Consider the following 8,341-nt stretch of genomic DNA (forward strand, 5'->3'; position numbering starts at 1 on the left):
ACACACCCTAACGGCTAGCTCTGCTCCTACTCCTCAATATTCACCTCGTGCTCAGCCCACCCTCCCGCCCTTGGTGCAGTGTGAGTGATAGCTGATTGCTCTTGTTATGGGGACCAGGTAGGAATTTTTTCACATCTTCCTGTTTGGCTATTGGAAGATGTGTTTTTTGCCTACCTCACACTGCTTACACAGGGGATTGTGGAATTGGCTGAGGTGCGGCTGGTTAAGTAGATTGGTCACTTTCAGGTTGGCTGGGTTTTTGCCTAACTTCCATTATGCAGCTCGGTGAGCACCATTAGCACCCCAGTTTTGGGGCATGGGGTCCAGCTAAATCATTTCTGGGCCATGCAGACTGGTTGAGTGATGAAGTGGACTGCCTTGGGTTTGCCTGGATTGATCCATCCTTCAGCCATGTGGCTGGGGTTGGAACTCCAGGGCATGACCTTTGCTATGCCGGCTGGGTACGAGCCATTCATTTGGCTATACCTAGGGGCAGGGTGGCTTGGCCATCATGTGGCAGAGGAGGGGTGTTTTGTCACCTGACCCTGCCATGCTGCCTGTTGTGTTATATTAATAAATAAAGTGGCACTTTAGTTTACCCAATACCCTTGTGTCCATCTCTTTCTTCTGTCTGTGGGGGCAATCAATTTTACAGAAAACCAAACACATAGGCATATAGTGCTTCTGCGGACATAGCCATCCATCTCCATATAGGCCCATATACACATCTTCCTTTGCTAATTGCTCATTCATTTAGGCATCATTCCTTGCAAATTATCTAATCACAAACTTCAGCTATAAATTCAATAGAACAACAAATGCTGTATACAAAGCACAACTGCAGTAATACAATAAGACCCAAAGAATGCATGTGTGCGGTCCCCTTTTTATATGTTCTCTTCAAAATTGTTGGCATGAAAAATATAAAATAAAGAATCATTACAATATTGCTTGCAGATGAACAGACATCGGACATCTCACAAGCATCTCGTAAGCTTCCAGTTTTGACACTATAATATTTTTGGAATATTTTCATACGACTGTGGAGATACTGTAAGATTTAATCTATGTGTGGCATCAAAATACAAATGGCTATTGCTTGGATCTAATATTTTAAATAAATATTTTAAATAAAGAGAAACCCCAGGCATGTTGAGCTACTGCTTGGGCATCAAAGCAATCACTACCACAAATATAAAATCTCATCAGTCAGGCTTTCTTCAATTGACAGCTGACATGAAAAGAAATGGACCACAAACAGGACAACCCTATGCAGAGCTTCTCCTGTTTAGGCCTGCTGAAATCAATGGTCTTAGACTGGAGTAACTCTGCATATAAATAATAAAACTTGCTCTATTGTCTGTATAGTTCTATTTTTGAGAGATACAGACTTCAAGATGTACTTGATTTTTATTCTCAATAAGTGTTCTTTTGATTCAGTGCTGTTGATTATTGAGAATGTGAAGAATGTTGGAATCTCAGCTGGAGTTATTGGAAATGGATGTAAAGGAAAAAAACAATCCATACCAAGAGTTTGGAACTCCTATCTAGGAAACTGAGTAGCACTCGAGTCCATTTAAATGAAGTCAAAGCAATTTTTTAAATAATAGGGGATTATGGTAAAGCTGCAGTACTGCAATCGGAGCCCTCTGTTCACGACCTGAGTTCGATCCCAGTGAAAGCTGGTTCAGGTAGCCAGCTTCAGGTTGACTCAGCCTTCCATCCTTCTGAGGTTGGTAAAATGAGTACCCAGCTTGCTGGGGGGAAAGTGTAGATGACTGGGGAAGGCAATGGCAAACCACCTGTAAAAAGTCTGCCATGAAAATGTTATGAAAGCAATGTCACCCCAGACTCAAAAACGACTGGTGCTTGCACAGTGGACTACCTTTACCTTTTATGTTGATGGTATATATCATTGAGTGTCAGTGGCTAGCTCTCTATCCAGTGTATCAGTGGAGATAGGCAGTAATGATAATGGTAAAGAGTCTGCTACAGTGAAAGCAATTCCAAATGTTCATTCTTGGGTAAGAAGTAAAAAGAGGATGCTCAGCATTTCACAAACTTTAGCTCTGTTCAAAGTCACAGGCATGGAAAAATAGCTTGTTGTGGTACCTTCTCTTCTTGACATACAGCTGTGATGTGAAATCAGACCAAGGAAGTTAAACTATAATGGAAGACTCTTATTTAGAAGAGGAGTCAAAGAACTGTGCTCAGTAGCATCTGCATAATCTCTACAGATTTACAAGCCCATATTTTTTTCAATTTCCTTTGTAAAAATGTTTGTGTGGAATTCAAATATGTATGTTGGATAAGGAGAGTGTTTTTATGGCACTCAATTTCATGAATGTGCTTGAATAATACTTACTGTAATCAAGGCATGATCTTAGTGGAACTGCAACTGGACACTTAACCCCCACCCCCAATCTTTCTGAATGGCCATTGCTGAGGTAGCAGTGGTTAAAATAAAGTTCAATACATTTGTGACCTTAGACCACAGCAAGAACTGCAAATGACACTTCAATGTGCAATCTCACATTAAAAGGAAGATCATGTCTTCTCCCCTTTCCAAGGAATTGAGACAGAAATGCAGTGTTTTTTCTATGCCCAACTGAAAAGATGAAGTTCAGGGTGCCTGGGGCCATTGCAAAGGGCAGCAGATTGGCAAAGTGGTCCACATCTATAGAAAGAAGTATGTCATCTACTTTGAGTATGTGCCATGTGAGAAGGCCCATAGTATACCTGTTAATGTGGGCATCCATCCTGCCAAGGTGGTCATCACAAGACTAAAGCTAGATAAGAATTGTAAAAAGATCTTGGAATGTAAAGCAGTCTCACCAAGTTGGAAAAGAGAAGGGAAAATACAAGGAAGAAATAACTAAAAAGATGCAAGAATAAAATAGACTCCTTGGTGATTTTCATTAACATTCCACTGAAATAACTGAAAAAAGAAACAGTTATTGGTGACTCATCCAACCATTTCATCTTTATTGTGAATTCTGGAAATGGTTCAGCATTGTATGTCATTAAACTGTATGCCTTTCCTTTGGGGACTATCTTTGGGCAAAGTCTATAGTCTAGCAATCTTTATGCACATGTAGTTTGCAAGTCTGCTAAGTGCCTTGATGCATGTGAAAAGGCCCTCTTATAGGTCAATCAATAATGATAACAGGGAAATCCTGTTGCAAGAAGGAATTTCAAAATAAATTAGCACAACATTCTCTGAGGCCATCAAGTAAAAAAGACAGGTCATAAAACATATACAAATTAATATCTTGGCCAAGTGAAGCAGTTAAAAAATCATTTCATACAGCTGAGATGTAACCTATTGATTTTTTTTTCAAGACTGGATTGCTGGAGGCTACAATGCACTCTGATTAAATCACTGGCTTCAGCTCTGGCATCAACATTTCTGTCTTTTTTTTTTTTTTTAATATCACTGTAGATATCTGCAGATCCCCAGAGTGGTTTCTCTGAGTAAACTGGTAAAATGTAAATATTTCTCTAAAGGGCTTTGATCTAATGCTAAATTATCTCCTTGAAGTTGATCATTTCAGTTCTTCCTCAGCTCAGTTCTTCTTTGATGAGAAAGTGGCTAATACCTATTTAGCCTTGCTGTGATAAATCTGGAAATGAAAACAGATTAGTGCTGAGATCACCTCTGTAGCAGAGCTCTCAACTACACTCTTCAGAAGAACAGAGTTCATGACCTGATAATGTTAGATACAAAGATTAGTAAAAATAAAATTATATTTAAAAAACCCACCCTGGCATATTAGAAGAGTCAGTGCAAAGTGCCATCTGCTCTGTTTACTCAAGGCAAGTCCTCTGCTTGCTTTCTTCTCTGCACCAACCTGGACACAGTAGGTTGGAGGGGAGACATCCTATTTAGCCCATGTGCTGAACAATGCAACATCTACCTATGAAGAGGCTAGTGCTCCTGCAAACAAAATGGCATGGGGGGGAGACAAGTGTTGCACTTGTTTTGACGCCCTTGGAACAAGCTAATACCCAGCAGCACTTCCAGCATCTCACTTCTAACCTGGCTGGTGGCTGTGCCAGTCTGGGAGGCAGTGACAGCACTAAGCCATGCCAGTTGCCTTCTCCCACACTGTTGACCTCAGCAGTGCTGCTAGTGCTTTGGATGCTTGGGCAGAGATCTGGCCCTGGATGTCAAGCAAAAGTCTGCTGTGCTGTCATTGGTGTGCATTGCCTACCACCTGCAGTAGGATAATGCTGTGCCCTTAAGTATGCAAACTTTGCTGATATCACACTTATCCCCCCCCCCCACACACACACACACTCTGGTATCATGATTTATTTCTGGTTGTTTCTGGTTTTGTTTTTTAGATTTTTATTGTTATTACTAGGCATGGAACAATAAACAAAGATGTTACAGTAACAGTGCGAAATGCAAAAAAGGGTTCAGTCAATCAAAAGGTAGTAAGAAAATGAATCACTACATCAACCTATATGAAGAAAACACGGAGGAAACATCTTATCTCTCGGCTTGACTTCGCGAACGAAGATTCTAGAAAGGTGCAGTAGTCCACGTCTGCTGCAAGCTCGCTGGTGGCTGTCAAGACCAATGCGAGACAGGCAGCTCCGGCCACAGTGGCTGCAGGGAAAAGTCTGATTTGGGGTTGGTGCTGTAGCAGTACGATTCTTCCTCAATCTCCTTTTGTCCACAAGACCAGCTATGTGTGCGTTCTCAAAGGAAGAGACAGCCTACTGGATGGTGTGCCTCCATGCTTTGCGATCTAAGGCTAGGTCAGACCACTGGTGATGGTTAATGCAACAGGTACCAAGAGATTTCTTCAAGGAGTCCTTGTACCTCTTCTTTGGTGCCCCTCTATTTCGATGGCCGGTGGAAAGTTCGCCATACAGGGCAGTCTTGGGAAGGCGGTGGTTTTCCATCCTGAAGATATGCCCTGCCCAGCGCAGCTGCGTCTTCAACAGCAATGCCTCGATGCTTGTAACCTCCGCCCGCTCGAGGACTTCAGTGTTGGTCACAAAGTCACTCCAGTGGATGTTGAGGATGGTGTGAAGGCAGCGCTGATGAAAGCGCTCAAGGAGTCGCAGGTGATGATGGTATAAAACCCATTATTCGGAGCCGTAGATGAGGGTTGTCATCACAACCGCTTTGTAAACATTGATCTTTGTGCCTTTTTTCAGATGCTTGTTACTCCACACTCTTTTATGCAGTCGGCCGAATGCACGGTTTGCCTTTGCCAGTCTATTGTCAATCTCCTTGTCGATCTTGGAGGCTGAGGAGATGATGCACCCCAGGTAGCTGAACTGCTGGACTGTCTTCAAAACTGATTCACCCACAGTGATGCAAGGAGGGTGATAATCTTCCTGGGGTGCAGGCTGGTGGAGAACTTCTGTCTTCTTCAGACTAACTTCTAGGCCGAATAGCTTTGCAGCCTCTGCAAAGCAGGACGTCATATGCTGCAGAGCTGATACCGAGTGGGAGACAAGTGCAGCATCATCAGCAAACAGTAGCTCTCAGATAAGTTTTTCCATTGTCTTAGAGTGGGCCTTTAGTCGCCTCAGGTTGAACAGGCTGCCATCGGTGCGATAGCGGATGTAGACACCATCGTCATCATCTAAATCTACTGCGGCTCTTTGAAGCATCATGCTAAAGAAGATCGTAAAGAGAGTTGGCGCGAGAACACAGCCTTGCTTTACACCTGTGCCTATTGGGAAGGGCTCCGAGAGATCGCTGCAGTGTCTGACTTGGCCTCGCTGGTCTTCATGTAGCTGGATGACCATACTGAGGAAGCATCTTATAGGCATCTTTAAAACACCAATTAATCAATACACAGTCCCAACTTAACATGGGTTATAGATAAAGGAAACATATTATTATAATAACATATCTGTCTAGCCCTTAGGAATTTTGTTTTTGTATTTAAACAATTCTTTGCCTTTCTAATTTGTAAAAGTTTTTTGTGTTGTTTATTCAAAATCTCTGTGGAATAAGTTGCAAACAATGTGGGCCGGTGGGTTGGGAACCTCCATGGCGGGAGAACCACCGCCCGGCCCGGGGGCTTGGCAGCCCTACTGAGGGAAAATAGAGGACCCAGTGGGATGGGCCAATAGGACACAAAGGCAGCTTCCCCAGTGGCCCAATCCTCGTCTACCCCAGGGCTGGAGGGATTAAGTGACATGCAGCTCAGTCAAAGGGTGGGTAGGTGAGTTGTTACCAGTATGGCTTGGCTTTTATATCTTCAGGATTTCTCATTTCATTTATGAGATCTGCATTTGTTCCTTTTTAAAAAGGAGGTAAATGTACTTTATGCATAAATTTCCTCTGTTCCATTGGAACCCTGCTCATCATTTTCTCTTGTGAAAGGATGAGAACAACTAGAAATCACTTGCATTTTTGAACTAGGAAATGGCATTAACAAGAAGATGGAGAAAGGGTTCTGTAACCAAACATTCTGACCAAACCCTCTTCTAAGTGAATTTCCCTAAACTGAGGCAGAGCAACTACATGGGTACAAGCATTACATGTGTTGTCTTCATTACCACTATAAGGAATAATCATTCCCTTTGGAGCCACATTTATTCCTGTTCACTCTACATGTATTGGCCCTGTACAGATATATGTTGTATGTGCAGAGCTAATGTAGAATAGCTTTCTAGTGTCTGTAGTAGGGTTGCCAATCCCCAGGTGGGGGCAGGGGATCCCCCAGTTTGGAGGCCCTCCCACCTCTTCAGGGTCATCAGAAAGTAGGGGGAAGGGAGGGAAATGCCTGCTGCACACTCCATTATTCCCTATGGAAACTGATTCCCAGAGGGTTTAATGGAGAATTGATCTACAAGTAACTGGGACTCTGAGGGGGAGCTGTCTTTTGAGATAGAGGCACCAAATTTTCCTCATAGCATAGAGGCACCAAATTTCCTCATAGCATAGAGGCGCCTCATAGCATAGAGGCACCAAATTTTCCTCCTCTCCTCAAAACACCCTCCAAGTTTCAAAAAGATTGGACTAGGGGGTCTAATTCTATGAGCCCTCAAAGAAACTGCCACTATCCTTCATAATTTCCAATGAAGGGAAGGCATTTAAAAGGGTCATGGTCCCTTTAAATGTGATGGCCAGAACTCTCTTTGGTGTTCAATTATGCTTGTCACAACCTTGCTTCTGGCCCCACCCCAAAGTCTCCTGGCTCCACCCCCAAAGTCCCCAGATATTTCTTGAATTGGACTTCGCAATACTAGCCTGTAGAGATATTTCGTGAGTATACATTTTAGTGTTCCATGAATCGGGAGTTCATTAACAACTGAGGGAAGGATGCTGTTGTTCCAGCTCCATCTAAATTCAAATAAGACACTGGGCCTTAGTGGCTTGGTCAGTTAATAGAATGGGTGAAGGGGGATGCAATATAAGTGACTGGCCACTTTCCCATGCATGCATTTGGTGCATTCTGCTGATACTTTCCTGCCCTGTAGAGAACATGGGATTAGCTGGTTGTTTTGGTGCCAAGTGGGAATTTATGGAGTCTTCTATGATTTTGTTGTTAGAAGAACCATGTTTTGCCTGCTTCATTTTTTTGAGTATTGGTTGGATACATAGGTAGATCTGCCAACATTCAGATGGACCGCAGAAATCTCTCAGAATTACAACTGATCTCCAGACTATAGAGATCAGTTCTCCTGGAGAAAATGGCTGCTTTGGAAGGAGGACTTTATGGCATTATACCCCACTGAGATTTGTCCACTCCCCAAACCATGCCCCCAGATTCTACTCCCAAGTCACCAGGAATTTCCAAACCCAGAACTGGTAACTCTAGCCCAATCCCAAAATCTTCATGAATTTTCCAACTCAAAGCGGGCAGTCCTAGGTCTTGTCTTGTCACAGGTTAGGCCAACAATTATTCTTCAAGTTCTTCTCCTCATTGAAAAATATGGACAACTTGGCTACTTTCACGTTTGGTGATTTCTCAATCAGAAACTGCAGTGCTATGTTTGTAAATCTACTCATGAAAATTATGTGGAAAATACATGGTATGAGATGGATTACCACTACTTTCCTGTTCATTGTAGGTCTTCAAATACATATTATTTCTATTTTGAAACATAAACATTGGCTAGCACTTAGCTTCTGTTCTAGTGTAAGTTGTTGGGTTTTAGTTTACTTCTAAAATCAATTTGAAGTCCTGTTTTTTTGCAACATAAAGCCTTAATAGTGGTAAAGCTAATTTGGATTTGTACAGGTATAAAGATACAGGCAGTTGGAACAAAAGCTTCTTGACAGTATTTCTAACTTACCAAGACTGAACAAGCACTTTGGGGAAAAAAGATAAACCAACAGACCCCAATTAGCAAACAGACTATC

General features: G+C 42.5%; 1 pseudogene; it reads left to right on the forward strand.

Annotated features, from left to right (window-relative positions):
- Positions 1-2,432: 2,432 nt before the first annotated feature.
- LOC132569097 (large ribosomal subunit protein uL24-like) lies at positions 2,433-2,930 on the forward strand (annotated as a pseudogene).
- Positions 2,931-8,341: the final 5,411 nt, after the last annotated feature.

The sequence above is a fragment of the Heteronotia binoei genome, chromosome 3 (genome assembly GCF_032191835.1).
Source record: "Heteronotia binoei isolate CCM8104 ecotype False Entrance Well chromosome 3, APGP_CSIRO_Hbin_v1, whole genome shotgun sequence".
Lineage (NCBI taxonomy): Eukaryota > Metazoa > Chordata > Lepidosauria > Squamata > Gekkonidae > Heteronotia > Heteronotia binoei.